This window comes from Sciurus carolinensis, chromosome 1 (assembly GCF_902686445.1).
Source record: "Sciurus carolinensis chromosome 1, mSciCar1.2, whole genome shotgun sequence".
NCBI lineage: Eukaryota > Metazoa > Chordata > Mammalia > Rodentia > Sciuridae > Sciurus > Sciurus carolinensis.
This window is the reverse complement of record NC_062213.1, coordinates 153,209,006-153,221,017: the sequence shown is the minus strand read 5'-3', so window position 1 is coordinate 153,221,017 and position 12,012 is coordinate 153,209,006.

Below are 12,012 nucleotides of genomic sequence, written 5' to 3'. Positions count from 1 at the left end.
TGGAAAGCAGGAGGAAAAATAAATAACAAAAGCATAAAATATTGAATGGAAACATGTACACAATTTAAAAAAAACAGGGCAAAAAATTGCCTCTTTGTAGAGACTAATGAAGTTCATAAACTGTAGGTAAAAATTATCAACTCAAAAAGTCAGAAGTTGCCAGCTTAGTGGCACATGCCTGTAATCCCAGTGACTCGGGTAACTGAGGTAGGAGGATGGCAGGTTTGAGATCAGCCTCACCAATTTAGTGAGGCTCTAAGCAACTTAGTGAGACTGTGTCTCAAAAAAAAAAATAAAAAGGGCTAGGAAAGTGATTCAGCAGTTAAACACTCTTGGGTTCAATCCCTGGTACAAAAAAAAAAAAAAAAAAAAAAAGGCAGAAAGTTACAAAAAGTGAAAGGAATTAAAAACAGGACATTTTTTAAAAAGCTTGTAAAAATGTTATGAAAAAATTTATGCCAGTAAATTTGAAAATTTAAATAAAATAGATAAGTTTCTAGGAAAATAAATCTTGTTAAGTCAACAGAAGAAATTTAAAAAATCTAAGAAGTTCTATAACCAATTATAAACTCCAATGTGTACTTAAAACACCCTTCTATAGCAAAAACTTCAAATGAAGATAGTATCATCAGTGAATTTTGCCAAATATATAAAGGGAAGAAAAAATACATTTAACACAAACTTTTCCAGAAAATAGGAAAAATGGAACAATTCTCAACTTTTTAAAAAGAGACCAAATAACCTTGATGATGAATTCTGACTAGAGTTTTAAAATGAATAAAGGAAAATTTCAGGTAAATTTTTTTTCATGGCCTAGGTACAAAAATTCTAACTAAAACATTGGTATATATTGTGGTTTGCATATGTGATATCCCTCAGAACTCCTGTGTTAATGCAGGAATACTTCAGAGGTGAAATTATTGAATTGGGAGAACTGTAATCTAATCAGTTCATCCCACTTTGAACTTACTGGATAGTAACTGTAGGCAAGTGAGGTGTGACTGGGGGAGGCAGGTTACTGGGGGTGTGCCCTTGAAGGGGTTATTTTTCCTGTGGCCCCTTATCTCCCTTTGATTCTCAGCTTTTTGGCTGCTGTGAAATGGGCAGTTTACTCCGCCTTTGTATTCCACCATGGGGCTCTGCTTCACCTGGGGCCCAGAACAATGGAGTCAGCCATTATGGGCTGAACCTCTGAAACTGTGAACCCAAAGTAAACGTTTTCTTCTCTTAAGTTGTTCTTGTCAGGTATTTAGGTCACAGTGATGAAAACCTAACTAACAGAGTATACAAAGTCAAGGATTTTAAAAAGAGAATAATAGAACAAAAGCAACCTGGTTTATTTATCATAATGTAAGTTCAGTTTTTCATTTGAAAACTGATGGAATTTATAAAGAGAATAGTAGAACAGAGCCAACCTGAGTTTGTTTCCAATCATGCAAATTTGATTTTTCCTTTGAAAATCATATTCATCACATCAACAGAATCTGGAAGACATGTCATGTGTCCCTGCACACGGAAAACAATTTGGTAGCAGTCAACATTCATTTATAATAAAACCGTAAGAAATCTGAAGTAGTAGGGGAAATCCTCTATCCAATAAGTATTTACCAAAATGACCTGTTGAAAGCAATCTATCTGAGATAGGGAAAAAGGTGAGAATGCTCTTTATCACTTTGGCCTTACAGTGATTATTCAAGCCAGTGCAATAAAGCAAGAAAAAAAAAAGTATTGGAAATGAAGAAATAAATTATTATTTTAAGGATTTTAAAGCAGTTTACTAAGTTATTTGAAGTACAAAAGAGTAAAATCAAAAACAGGTGAAGACAGCAGAGTTAAGGCTGAGACAAAATAGAGTCAGGATGAGACTATAGAAGACACACTGCAGCATTTTGCATACTTTCAATCACTGGTCACAGATCTGGTTCTTACCTTTTTTTAGCCACCTGATGCAAAAGGAATTCCAATCCATTAAAAAAAAAAAATCACACAAGATAAAAACAATTGTTTAAGAGAAACACAACCCTTTCTGACACCAAAACCAGGTGAATGCTTTTCTTGATGGAAAAATATGTGTAACATATGTGCTAGATATCATAATTATTTACTAATGCATGTGTTTATATTTTCATGTATAATTTCATGTTTTGAAGTGAAATATCTCAAGTTTATACCCCAAGTTTTTCCCATCTGGAGAGCCCATGGAATATGATGGTCCTGTCTATAAACTGGAAGAGCTAAATGGACAGGTCCCTCAGGAATTCGAGTCTCATCTAGATGTTAAACTGGCAAAGAAAAAAAGAGATTTTCTTTCTAAATACATTGTTCAGGCAAATAATTAATCATTTCTATTAAAAATGATTGAGGTGCATTAATGCCAACTATAGATGAACATACAATGTGGCAACAAAATTTAAAGTTTAGAGATAAAATACTTATTCCTTTTTATAAAAACATATAAATAAAATATTAACTTGATAAATCAAGTAGAGACTAATGAGATATAAGTCTGATACATTTTCAAACGGATGCCACTTCATGGAATTTGATGACTTCTGTTGAAATGTGATTTTGGTCCTTAAACTCTGTTAATACATTCTGAATATCCAGTTAAGAGAAAATGTAGATAAAAGGTTTGAGGGTCTGTGAATTCCTAGTTCCAGGATCCTTTAGCATTACAGAAATAATTAATGGCAAGGAGTATCTTAGAATCATAAATCTTAATCTTGATCTAGGAACTATGCTCTTAGCCAATGTGATGCAGTAGTGATTCATGGAGTAGTAAGGGGAGTTGGAGATGAAGGAAAGGGAAAGAAGGAGAAAAGCAAAGGGGGGAGAAGGAGAGTCATTAGGAAACAGTTGGAAATAGCTTTAGTAGAGTGATTGCAGCAGCGCCCTCTTGAGGAACCCAGAACTGGTGGTTGTGAGTGAGGACTCCAGGGCTAGACTGCCTTGGTCCAAGTTCTACCTTTGATCTTCATAAAAAGTGAGACCTTGGGCAAGTCACAAAATTTTGTTGTGCCTCAGCTTTCTCACCTACATAATACAGCCTGGAGGCCTGGGGTGTAGCTCAGTGCCAGAGTGCTTACCTAGTATATGCAAGCTTCTTAGTTAAAAAAAAAAAAAAAAAGTGTCAGGGGGGAGAAATTGGGGAAGGATTAAATGATACAATACATGTAAAGTACTTAAAAGAGATGCACTCTGTAAGTGTTGGCTGTCAATATTTATATCACTGCTATTACCCTTAAAAATAAGGAAATACATGAATGAGGAATCCTCCTTTTCTTTTTTCTTCACTCAACTTAAAATCCCCATCAGAGGATCCTTTCTCAGGTTAGTGTGCTTCTTTTCTCTGCATCCTGGGATGCACTTTACAGGGAAATCTGATTTTCTGACTCCATTTGCTCTATGCCTCACCTACTTGAGTATACGATAAAATTTTCCACAGCAGGGGTGACAACACATTGGAAATACTGAATCTGGTACATGATGACACAACCCAGGCTTGGTGCAACCAAAACATAAAAACTAATGTCTCCTAAGATACCTCCCACCTTGGGGCTTTGTAGGAAAAGTTTCCTCAGGCAGGTGAGGAGACTCACTATTTAAAGGGGCATTTATTTTTAAATTAAATTTTTTTTTTTGGTTATTGAGACTTGAACCCAGGAACATTCTACATGGAAGTGTATTTTCACCCCTGCTTATACAATTTGGAGATAGTGTCTTGCTTAGCAATGTAGGTTAGCCTTAGAACTTGTGATCGTCCTGCCTTAGTGTCCTTAGTAGCTGGGATTACAGGTGTGAGCCATCATACCTGACCCAAATGGGCACTTAGGAAAGGTCAGTAGCAAGGCTTAAGTAGAGTGTTTCTGGGCTGGTCCTTGATACTTGAGGAGGAAGAGTTGGGGTAGGGAAAGGAAATATTGGCAGAAAGTAGTAATACAGTTGCTGAAACCAAATTTCTTTGTTATAAAAATGCCAATTAAACTTCAGTTTCTGAGTCACACTTGCCACACTTAAGTGCTCAATAGGCACACATGGCCTGCAGTTACAGATTGGACAACACAATATAGAATATGTCCATCATCACAGAAAGTTCTACTGATCTAGACAGTACTTGGAACATAGAATTGCTCAATAAATGGTAATGGAACAGAAGGTTTGAATGAACCAAGTTTGTTCACCTGGTCTACCTTGTAGTGATTTTTGAGAATCAAAAGCTCTTTTCAAATGGTCAGTGATCTGAATCACGTTGAAGAGCTTTCATTTCCATTGTGCTTCCATGAAGGATCTCTTGCTTCACAGATTCGTGATAAACTGTTACTGTGGTCATGTTTTAGGTATGATGTGTCTTCCTGGCTTCTGTTGCTGCTGATAAGCAAACTTTTACCTTTGGACCTTACTCGTTTCTCTTCTTTTTTTCTAAACAATCTTTTGATTTCTCTCTTTCAAAACTCATTCTGTGAAGTGAATTTTTGTTAAGGAAAAAATGTGGTGTGTGTGTGTGTGTGTGTGTGTGTGTGTGTGTGTGTGTGTTGGTGGTGGTTGTGATGGTGAACAGAGCTGGTTGTCAAGGGATTTGTAATCCACTTGTAGCGGTTTCCCAAGCAACCTTCATTGGAAGACAGAAAACTACTTTCAATGACAAAAAGGTGACCTCACTTTTGCTTCGCCATCAGCCTCTGCTCCTTAAGTTTTGTTTTTCTTTTAAAGATTTTTAAAATTTCAATTTTAAACATTATAGTCATATATATATTTCTTAAGTTTGTAATTTTTACAGTACTGTAAATTGATCCATTCATTACTCACATAAGTAAGAGTTACATTATTTGGATCAGTGCCTGGCATTGACCCCTTCTCCTAGATTTACAAAAGATGTCTATATATGCCATCTCATGACTCTTACCATAATCTTGGAAGACTGATAGAGCAGATACAATTATCCCAACTTTGCAGACAAGCTACAAATCAGAGTATTCTTTGGTTTACATTAGATTACATAGTTTATGAGAAAGAAGATAGGGCTAGACCTCAGGTTTCTGACTCTTTCTCTTTTACATTCTGCTTCCTTATTTACTTTGAAGGGAGATGGAATTATTGATAAGTAGTAACAAACACAGACATGAATTTAAGCCCATTTTAGCTTCTTTTAGTACCTCTTTGGTATTAGCCCACATATGAACTGTGTTTCGGTCTCTCTTTTATCTTTGTTAATTTAGAGCCTATGTGTAAGGAAAAATGCAGCTCAGCTGACCCGCGGTAGTTCCAGCCCCTCCGCTGGAACTGGTGCTCCATATGCCGGGTCTCAGTTGCGGCTCAACAATAGCTCCCAGAAAATCCACGACGGACACAGGGCCTCACGCAAGAGACTTTATTATGCTGATGACTAGCGCATCCGCTCAGGGGTTGAAAAGAAGGAAAAGAGAAAGATGGCACAGACACTTCTCCCAGATATTGGAATCTCCTGGGCTGGAAGGAACCAATAGCAGAGGAGAATACTTGCAAGCTGACTGATGAACCAATAGCTAGCTAGCATGTTCAGACTGGCAAGCTAGGACATAACGTGGGAAGCAGGAAATGGCTATAGCGTAGGCCAGAAATTCCTCTAACGTAAGAGGTGGGCGGAGCACAGATTGACAAGTGGTTGGGAGGCGGGGAGAAATGGCTGCACCTGAAAGGGCTGGGTATTGGCTTTGTATTACACTATGGAGAATTTAGATGCAGTGAAAAACAATAGAAAAGATGGACTTTGAAATCCTGTATTTTGACAAATTACTTAAATTACCTGAACTTTGGTTTGGTCATTAAAAAAATAAAGAAAATAAGCAAGTCAGGAATATTGCCTACCTCACCAATAAGCTATAACAACTCTATGTGTCTTGAAACCAAGCAAGTTCTTTATAAATACAGTAATTGTTCTCCTTCCTTAGAATTCAATGGTGAACCAGAGAGCTCAGATAATGTTTGGGCAACCCACCTGATATTAAAAGATCTTTCAGAGTGTTCTTTTCCAATGAGTAAAATTCTATTGAAATCAGGAAGTATTTATTAAGCACCTACCATGTGCTCCAAAATGTGTGATGCAAGGCTTCTTGGAAGGAAGCAATCTGTCAACTAGTGAATAAATAATATTTATTGATAACCTACGTGCCTGACAGTATGTCAAGAATAATATACAGATGATTAAGATATGGTCTTTACTTTTAAAGTATTTACTTTCTAGAGAAGAAAACAAGGTAGTTATCATGGTAATTCCAAAGCTAAAAACAGAGCAGTTCAGTTCAGTTAGCTGAGCAGACAGTTTAGACATTTTATACTGTCCTCCACTCCAAAATAATTCTTCAAAGTGCAGCTTCCATTTCAAAATCAGAAAATATACCATGACATTAGCATTCTACTTAGCATTTTAACATATTTTTAAATTTAAGCTCCTGAAAAACATCACAAACTATGTGATATCATTCTGATTTTGCAGATGAATGTACTTGCAAAGGTCATAAAGTTAATAAGTAGAAACTCTGGGAGAAGTGATCATAGACTGGGACTTTTTTTTTTTTTTTTGGTATTGGTGATTCAATTCAAAGGCTCTCAACCACCGAGCCTCATCCCCAGATCCTTTTATTACTTTTTAAAATCTTTTTATTTTAAAGATAAGTTCTCAGTAAGATGCTGAGTCTGACTTTGAACCTGCGATCTTCCTGCCTTAGCCTCCCAAACTCCTGGGATTATAGGTGTGCACCATAGTACCTGGCTAGACTAAGACTATTTGTGCTAGTTTTGAATAATAGTAGAACCACAGAGTAAAGAATAAGGAAGAATATACGAAACAAAGGGACACAAACAGCATGGTATATGGGCTTTTGGATACTGAGGATGAACAGGTTCATGATAGAGAAAAGTGGTGGATACCTTTGGAACAACTGAGAACGCCTGAATGAGGATTATGGATCTGATCTACTCGAATTGTAGGGAACTATGGTTGTTCTTCAACATGTGGATCCAGTTATTATAGTTTCAGGCCAAGTTCAGCTCTTCTCTTTTTCATTACAGTTGGAATTATTAATAAACTATTTTTAACAGAAAAATTATAGAGATGTATAGAGACTTCTGCTTCAGCGCTATAAATCAGCATTGAAAATTTCCATAGAATAAAGAATATGCATGCTAAATTTTTACAGTGTATCCCTATTATTAGGATTAATAAACATATTGGTGGATCTTCCTACTGCAGAACACGGTACACATTTGCATTAGTATTTTTTTTCCCCCAACAATGAGATTTGAACCCAGGGGTGCTCTATCATTAAGCTACATCCCTAGTCTTTTGTATTTTTATTTCAAGATAGGGTCTTGCTCCATTGCTCAGGCTGGCCTTGAAGTTGCTCCTGCCTCAGCCTCTCAAGTTGCTGGGATTACAGGCATGCATCCCTGTGCCTGGTTTAGAAGTACTTTTTAAGTGGACATTTTGAATAAGATAATTGCAGATTCACATTCATTTGAAAGAAAAATTACTAGAGAGAGACCCATGTATGTTCTTCCCAGTTTGCCCCAATTGGTAACATTTTGCAAAACTAACCCATCAGCACAACCAGAATATTGATGTTGATACCTATTTCATTCAAAGTTGTCTAAATTTACTTGTACTTATTTATATATGTATATGTATATTAGATATAGTTTTATCAAATGTGTAAGTTTGTGTACCCACCACTAGTCAAGATATTAACAGTGATATTTGAAGTAGTTTTCATGTAAGTTCCATACATTTCTCAAGTTTATTTCTAAGCATTTCATCTTTGTTGTTTTTCTTATTATCAAGGACTGCTCCATATTATAGCTGATTATTAGCTATAACATGGATGTATTAATAACTTCTGTGTCTTAGGTTATTATCTGTTAAATTACTAAATTTTCAAATAGTTTTTCATGGTTTTTTGACAGATTCTTTTGAGTTATTTAGTCCTATCATCTGCCAATTGTGCTAATTTATTTCTTCTGCTACAATTTTTTACTTTAAATTCTTTGTCTTAACTAATTGAATTGAATGACATCTTCACAAAAAATGTTAATATTGGGTATCCTGATGTTTTTCTCACATTAGAAGAAAGACATATTATTTTTCTCAATTAAGTGTGATCTTGGCACTTGAGCTAAGATATACATCTAGTTACGCTGTAGAAATACATATGCATAGTTCATTGAGCGTTTCCATTTAGAAGTGTTGTTGAATTTTTCCAAATGTATTTTCAGAATTTTTGGAGATGCTTATGTGATTTTTCTTCTTTGATATCTTAGTATGATTAGAGAATAAAATAAATTTTCTATAGTTGAACCATCTTTGCACTCCTGAGTAAACCTCACTCATGTAAATATACTCAATTTTTAATTTATTGTTTCTTAAATTGGTACTTAATAGATATACATAAAGGTGGAATTCCCTTTGGTATATTCATATATGTACATAGCACAATTTGATCAATTTCATTCCGCAGTTCCTCCCTTTTCCCATCCTTCATCTTCTCCCCTCAATCTTCTTCTACTCCCTTCTATTTTAATGGGGTTATCTCCTTCCCTTCTAATTTTGCTCCAGCTTCTGTTATGAGAGAAAACATTTGACCCTTGACTCTGGGTCTATATTATTTCACTTAGCATGATGTTCTCCTCTTCCATCCATTTAGCAGCAAATTTCAATTATTTCTTTCTTCTATATGGCTCAGTATAGCTTCACTGTGTATGAATATCACATTTTCCTTACCCATCTATCTGTTGAAGGGCACCTGGACTGGTTCCATAACTTGGCTGTTGTGAGTTACCCTGCTGTAACTTGATGTGCCTGTATCACCAGAGTATACTGATTTTAGTTCTTCAGGATAAATACAAAGGAGTGGGATAATGGAGTCACATGGTGGTTACCTTCCTAGTCTTTTGAGGAAACTACATACTGCTTTCCCGAGGGGTTGGCTAATTTGCATTTCACCAATAATGTATAAGTGTACCTTTCCCCCCATATTATTGACAGCATTTATTATTATTTGTATTCTCAATGGTTGCCATTCTGACTTGAGTGAGAAGAAATCTCAGTGAGGTTTGGCTTGCATGTCCCTGGCTAATAAAGATGTTGAACATTTTTTTTTTTTTTGAATTTGTAATTTGGCATTTGTTTTCTTTTTTTTTTTATTGTACACAAATGGGATACATGTTGTTTCTCTGTTTGTACATGGAGTAAAGGCATACCATTTGTGTAATCATAAATTTACATAGGGTAATGTTGTTTGATTCATTCTGTTATTTTTTCCCTTCCCCCCACCGCTCCCACCCCTCTTTTCCCTTTATACAGTCCTTCCTTCCTCCATTCTTGCCCGCCTCCCTAACCCTATTTTTTTATTAATATATTTGTTAGCCATTTAGATTTCTACTTTTGAGAAATATCTGCTTAATCTTTTGCACATTTTTTGACTGATTTTTTTTGGTGTGTGTGTTAAGTTTTTTGAGTTCTTTATGTATTATGGATATTAATCCTCTCTTAGAGGAGTATCTGGCAAAGATCTTCTCCCATGCTCTTAATTGTTACCTTTGCTGAGAGGAAACTTTTTAAATTTCACGTCTTTCCATTTGTTAATTCTTGATTTTATTCCTTGAGCTTTAGGGGTCTCATTAAGGAAATTGGTGCCCGAACCAATATGTTGGGGGTGTTGAGCCTATGTTTTCTTCTAGAAGTTGCCCATTCTTTTAATGTGGGTTTACCTTCATAGTATTTTATTTAAACATTTCATAGCACTATGCCAATTAGATTGGAATGTAGTTTTTCATGTACAGTTTTTGTCAGCTTTGGATTCCAACATTATACCCACTCCTTTTCCATCCTGTTGCACCTCCAGCTTAGCCTTTTGTCTTCATCTGCAGGATCCAAAATTCTACTGCATCCTCACTCCAGCTAGCATGAAGGAAGAGAGAGGCAGGGGAGGATACTGTTAAGGAGAAGTCCTAATTTCATGCTTGTGCTTACATGTCATTGTTTAGAAGTTACTCATAGCTGCAAGGGAAGCTAAGATTTGTTATCATTATACTGAGCAGTTGTATGCCTCCAATGTTCAAGTGGTCTGTCACTTAGAGGTATCCTTTTGTTTATGAGGTTTTGTTTTTAAATTTCTTGGCAAAGTTTTGCTGCACTTTTCACATTTTTTACTTTCCTTCAATAGCAGGCCAGTGTTTTCCTTAGTTCTTGTTGCTGTGAATAAAATTGTATCTCCGAATTTATGTTGAAGACTTAACTCCTACTACCTCAGAAAGTGGTCTTATTTGGAAACAGGGTCTATACAAAATAACCCAGTTAAAATGAGGTCATGAGGGTAGTCACTAATCCAATATGTTTGGTGCCTTTATAAAAAGGGAGATACACATGCACAGAGGGAAGACAGTGTGAAGACACACAGGGAGAATGCTATCTAAAGACAGAGGATTAGAGTCCCCCCGCCACCACACACACAGGCCAAAGAACACATAGGGTCACCAGAAGCAAGGAAGAGGCATGAAAGGTTTCCTGTACAGGTTTCAGAGGACATATGGCCCTACTGACACCTTGACTTCAGTTGTCTGGCCTCCAGAACTGTGAGATAATTCATTTCTATTATTTTAAACCACCTAACTTGTTTTTACGATAATGATAGGAAAACATTATGCTTATCAATAACTGAGTTGAATTTTCCTGGACTAGCAATTTTTAGGGGATTTGTTTTTGTGAGTTTCAGGAGGGTTGCAGGGGGCCAGCCAGGGTGGTATTATAGCTTCACACTGAAGACTCTCCTCTTTGCTGCTCCTTTGAAAACAAATTAAAGGCTGTGTGTGTGTGTGTGTGTGTGTGTGTGTGTGTGTGTGTGTGGTATTGGGATTGAACCCAGGGCCTTGTGTATGCTAGGCATGCTGTACACAACTGAGCTACATCCCCAGCCTTTCACATTAATTTTTGCATGGTCCTTGTATCTTCATAGCTACTTCCAAAAACCCAGCGTTGTTGGTTTTTTGTCACTGTGACCGAGATACCTGACGAGGACAGTTTAGAGGTTCAAAGGTTCATTCAATGGTCAGCTGACTCCATCTTAGCCTGAGGTGAAGCAGAACATCATGGTGGAAGGATGTGGCAGAGGAAATTTTCTCAGTTCATGACAGCCAGGAAGCAGAGAGAGTGCAAGGAGCCAGGAACGAAATATATAATCCCCCAAATCATTCTCCCAGTAATCCTCATCCTTCCTCTGCTCTGCACCTACCCACAGTTACCACCCAGAAGTCTATTCAAATTACTGATCCCTCAAATGGATTAATCTGCTGATAAGATTATGTCTTTCATAATCTAATTATTTCATTTCCTGAATTAATACAGAAGTTTGGGGGGATACCTCATATCCAAACCATATACCCAGCCTCTTAAAATTCCATCCTGAGGAAGGTAGTGATGGAAGGCAGAAACTGAGAATTACCTTAGCTAGTAGTTCACAGTATCCAACAGAGACAGATGGTATTTGGAGTTAGATCTCAGTTCTGTGTGAAAACTTGGCCAAGTTATTTAATTTTGTTGAGTTTCATTTTTCTCTTCTGCAAAATAGGATTACCGAGCCCACATGCAGGGCTCTGTAGAGATGAAATGGTGGAATCCCAAGCATAATAAAAACTTGGAACATGGTAAGTATTATTCAAGAAATATTTTGGCCCAATAATAACTGGTAGGAGTTAGCAAATCATCACAAATTTTATTTGTGCTCAGACTTAGTAATTAAGTAGTATGATCATGGTTTTACTTGAAGAGAAAACTTAAATTATTAGGAATATTTCAGGTGGTATCAAAGACCAAATTTTCAGGGAGACAGTTTTTCATTTCAACACAGAGTTCAGTTTAAGCTTTATTACTCATTAGAAAAGTAATTTGGCATCTTTTTCTCGTCTTTTTTTTTTTTTTTTTTTGTACTGGGAATCAAACCTCAGGGGTACTTAACCACTAAGCCACATCCCCAGTCTTTTTTA